Source organism: Otolemur garnettii, unplaced genomic scaffold (assembly GCF_000181295.1).
Source record: "Otolemur garnettii isolate 467f Iridium unplaced genomic scaffold, OtoGar3 scaffold00249, whole genome shotgun sequence".
NCBI lineage: Eukaryota > Metazoa > Chordata > Mammalia > Primates > Galagidae > Otolemur > Otolemur garnettii.
The window spans coordinates 689,025-694,226 of NW_003852644.1; the positions used below are offsets into that span (position 1 = coordinate 689,025).

General features: G+C 49.2%; 1 pseudogene; it reads left to right on the plus strand.

The window, feature by feature from the left end:
- The first annotated feature begins 1,183 nt into the window (after positions 1-1,183).
- LOC111722421 lies at positions 1,184-1,302 on the plus strand (annotated as a pseudogene).
- The last annotated feature ends 3,900 nt before the right edge of the window (positions 1,303-5,202 follow it).

The window sequence follows — 5,202 nt, forward strand, 5'->3', positions numbered from 1 at the left end:
CGGGTCCGGGCTGGGGATTCGAACCCACCACCTTAGGTGTACGTGGCTGGCGCCTTAGCCGGTTGAGCTACAGGCGCCGAGCCTCAATATGCATTCTTAACAAAGTCTACAGTTAATCAATACCTCTGCTCAGGCAGTTTTAGGGCAGGTCCACAAATTCTTTGTTACTTTTGCCTTGGCCAGGGTGGTGCCTGATCTCCCTCCCCTTGGGTATGGGCTGGACTCAGTAGCTCACCTTTTCTTTGTAGTTTTTTTTTTTGGCCAGGGCGGTTTGAACCCGACACCGCCAGTGCGCTACTCCTTGAGCCACAGGCACCATCCAAGGGGGCTCACTTCTAATGGACACAATAAAGCAGAAGTGACAGCTGCAACTTTGGGGACTAAGTCATACAGGCACTGCTACCTCCTCCTTGCTATTTCTCTAGTATTGCTCTGCCTGGGAGAAGACATTCAGTAGCTCCATGGAGGGGCTCATGTGGAGAGGAACCAAGGTCTCCTGCCAACAACCACAAGTGTGCCATTTTCTTTTCTTTCTTTTCTTTTTTCTTTTTTTTTTTTTTTTGAGACAGTCTCACTTTATTGCCTTTGGTAGAGTACTGTGGCATCACAGCTCACAGCAACCTCCAGCTCTTGGGCTTAGGCGATTCTCTTGCCTCAGCCTCCTGAGTAGTTGGGACTGCAGGTGCCTGCCACAACCCCCAGCTATTTTTTTTGTTGTTGTAGTTTGACTGGGGCGGGGTTCAAACCCATCACCCTCGGTATATGGGGCCAGCGCCCTACTCACTGAGCCATAGGCGCCACCCAAGTGTGCCATTTTGGAAATGGATCTTCCAACCCCAGCAAGCCTTCATGTGACTTTAGTCCTGGTCAAAATCTTGACTACAATGTCATGAGAAACTTTGAGCTAGAAGCATCCAGCGAAGCCCCTCTTGAATCCTGACCCATAGATATAATGAGATAATAAATGGTTACTGTCATTTGAAATAATTGTGTTTTAGGGTGATTTGTTACACAATAATAGATTACTAATACATTATTTCTCCTCAACAATTCAAGACGTTAGATGGTGCACAAGGCATGTGAGGTAGATACTATTGTTATCCCCAGTTTAGCAGAGGAAGAAACTGAGGCACAAAGAGAACGGCTTCCCTAGGTTCCTGCAGCTGCTTAAAAGTAGAAACAGGTCCATGGCCATATCACCCTGAACATGACCCATCTTTTCTGATCTCAGAAGCTAAGCAGGGTAGGGCCTGGTTAGTACTTAGATGGGAGACCACCTGGGAATACGGGGTGCTATAGGCTTGGCTCAGCACCCATAGCACAGTGGTTAGGGGACCAGCCACATACATCAAGGCAGGCAGGTTTAAATCCAGCCCAGGCCAACTAAACAACTGCAACAACACAATAGCCAGGTGTTGTGGCAGGCGCCTGTAGTTCCAGCTACTTGGGAGACTGAGGCAAGAGGATCGCTTAAGCGTCCAAGAGTTTGAGGCTGCTGTGAGCTGTCATGCAATGGCATTCTACCGAGGGCGACATAATGAGACTCTGTCTCAAAAAAAAAACTAAAAACAGATCTTGAACGTGGCAGTCTCAGCCCAGAGCCTACGTGTTCATCCTCTGTTCTGCTCAATTAGAAATTCTACAAAGTTCTCTGGATGCCCTGTTTCACAGCTGACAAACCCAAACTCTTCCCTGAATGTCAACTGAAGCCTGAGACTACTGTCCTCATGGCTTCTCCAGGATCAGACCTCCTTACCTCTGGGTCTGGAAGTGGAGTCTGAGTCAGCTGACAGTCTTCCCTTCACCTAACCGACATCCACCCTCTTCTTTTTTTGACCTTTTATCTCCAAAAACCTTGTCTTTTTTTTTTTTTTTTTGAGACAGAGTCTCACTTTGTCACCTTTGGTAGAGTGCCATGACGTCATAGCTCACAGCAACCTCCAACTCCCGGGCTTAAGCGATTCTCTTGCCTCAGCCTCCCAGGTAGTTGAGACTACAGGTGCTCGCCACAATGCCGGGCTATTTTTAGAGACAAGGTCTTGCTCTGGCTCAGCTTGGTCTCGAACCTGTGAGTTCAGGCAATCCACCCACCTGGGCCTCCCAAGTGGTGGGATTATAGGCGTGAGCCACCGCGCCTGGCTTCCAAAAACCTTGTTAATCTCACCTTAGCCTTGCTCCTCACAGCTGCTATGCCATTTTAAATCCAAATGCCAACACTCTGAGCACAAGCCTCCAACCTTTCCCTCTCATTCTCCAACTTCCTCCTTCCAACACCCCTGGATTGTGATCTCACAGAGCTTTTTGGTCCCCTGATCCCTGTACCCAATCTATCAGCTCCCACTTGGCTATTTTCTCTTCAGGATCCTGCTGAGGCCCCAGGGCATTATCTGTTTAATGTGCTCAAGTTTCTCCATTAAGGGAAGATTTGTGGAGAATTGAGCAAGGCAGTGATCTCAGCCATGCGCATAAGAACCCAGGCAGAATTATTCACCAGAGCTTTGGGAGCCTGGAGTCAGAAGGTTTTAAGCAACTCTGGGGACCAGCATATCCCACCCACACCTGATCTAAGGTGACTCAGCCCTGTGGCACCTGGCACCACTCACCAACCACTTTACCTTCTCCTTTGCATCGATCTTTCCTTCATCTCTTAGCTGCTGCTTAATCCTAGTCTCTGCCACTCCTTGCTTTCTGGTGCTTCATAACACATACACATCGCTTTTCTGCACAGGGCTTTTGGCTTCTAATCTCACTGCAGTTCAAATTCTATGAGAAAGAAGCTTATTGGCCCAAATACTCTCCACACTTACTCAGGCTGATCCTTTGTGCCTGGTAACCTTATAGGCAACTGACCAACCTGTAGTTGGTTGCTGTTGCTGGCCAGGTACTGGCTCCTGGTCCAAGCAGCTGAGGCCAAGGTGGGTGCAAGCTGTGTGGTGCACAGCATGGCTGTCTATTATGGACTGAATGTTTGTGTTGCCCCCAAATTCATATGTTGAAGTCCTAACCTCCAATATAGCTATACTTGGACATGGGGTCTCTAAAGAAGTAAGTGAGGGGCCAGGCACTGTGGCTCATACCTGTAATCCCAGAACTTCAGAGGCTGAGGCAGGTGGATCACCTGAGCTCACAGGTTTGAGACCAGCCTGAGGCAGAGCGAGACCTTGTCTCTATAAATAGCTGGGCATTGTGGGGGGGTGTCTGTAGTCCCAGCCACTTGGGAGGCTGACACAAGAGAATCGCTTGAGCCCAGGAGTTTGAGGTTGCTGTGACCTGTGATGCCACGGCACCCTACCAAGGGTGACAAAGTGAAACTGTCTCCAAAAAAAAAAATGAAGAAGAAATAAGTGAGGTTAAATGAAGTCATAAGGTCACTGACTCCCCCAAGGTTAGTGACCTTAGAAGAAGAAACGTGCAAACAAAAGTGCTATTCTCGGCTTGGCGCCTGTGGCTCAAGCGGCTAAGGCGCCAGCCACATACACCTAAGGTGGCAGGTTCGAATCCAGTCTGGACCCGCCAAACAACAATAATGGCTGCAACCAAAAAATAGCCGGGCATTGTGGCGGGCACCTGTGGTCCCAGCTACTTGGGAGGCGGAGGCAGGAGACTTGCTTGAGCCCAGGAGTTGGAGGTTGCTGTGAGCAGTGAAGCCATAGCACTCTACCCAGGGGGACAGCTTGAGGGTCTGTCTCAAAAAAAAAAAAAAAGTGCTATTCCCTGGCTCAGCACCTGTAGCACAGTGATTATGGCGTCAGCCACATGCACCAAGGCTGGTGAGTTTGAACCCAGCCCAGGCCAGCTATACAATAATGACAACTGCCACAAGAAAATAGCTGGGCACTGTGGCAGGTGCCTGTAGTCCCGGCTACTTGGGAGGCTGAGGCAAGAGAATCCTTTAAGCTCAAGAGTTGGAGGTTGCTATGAGTTGTGACATCATGGCACTCTACCAAGGGTGACATAGTGAGACTGTCTGAAAAAAAAAGTGCTATTCCCCATGCACGTTCCCCCCACCTCAGCCCCCACCCCCATCATGAGAAGACATAGCAAGAAGGTAGCTGAGAGCCCTCACCAGGAGCGGAGCCTATTGGACCAAACTAATACACCGTCTATCTGTAAGTCACTGGCTGGTAGTGCTGCCACCACAGGAAGCTGTGTCTTGGCAGGTTAGCTGAAGCAATCTATCCCCTTATTTTTTCTTTTTTTGTTTTGTTTTGTTTTGAGAGAGAGAGTCCCACTATGTCACCCTGGTAGAGTGCCATGGTGTCTCAGCTCATAAGACCCTCAAACTCTTGGGCTTAAGCGATTCTCTTGCCTCAGCCTCCCAAGTAGCTAGCTGGGACTATACACCTTGTTTTTTCTTTACTGAGCCTACAAAGCCCCCAGCTTTGAAAAAAATTGCCATTTGACTTCCCTGTTCCTCTCACAGCCCTGAGAGAACAATGGAAGTATGTAGACTGGTACCACTGGAGATTCAGGGGCTCTGAATCAGCTGTCTCAACAGTAGCACAATCCTGCCACATATTCCTCCCCTGAAGCCTTCCTTTCCACTCAGTGTACCTTTTGATTTTCTCCATATATTGTTGACTTGGAAGTGAAGGTGACAGATTAAATACATGCATTCACTTTCTCTCCCTCCTGAAACTCCACTAAGATGACAGTAAATGATTTCCTAAAATTCAAAAATTCCCAAGGACAGGCCACGTGTGGTGGTTCACACCTGGAATCCTAGCACTCTGGGAGGCTGAGGAGGGTGGATTGCCCGATCTCACAGGTTCAAGATCAGCCTGAGCCAGATCAGGACCCCTGTCTGTACTAAAAATAGAAACATTAATCAGGCTCGGCACCTATAGCTCAACCGGCTAAGGCGCCAGCCACGTACACCTAAGGTGGCGGGTTCGAATCCCCAGCCCGGACCCACCAAACAACAATGACGGCTGCAACCAAAAAATAGCCAGGCGTTGTGGTGGGCCCCTGTGATCCTAGCTACTAGGGAGGTAGAGGCAGGAGACTCGCTTGAGCACAGGAGTTGGAGGTTGCTGTGAGCTGTGATGCCACAGCACTCAGGGTGACAGCTTGAGGTTCTGTCTCAAAAAAAAAAAAAATGGGGAGATTCAAGGCCAGGCATAATGGTTCACGCCTGCAATCCTAGCACTCTGGGAGGCTGAGATGGGTGGATTGCCTGAGCTCAGGAGGGTCAATCGGCTA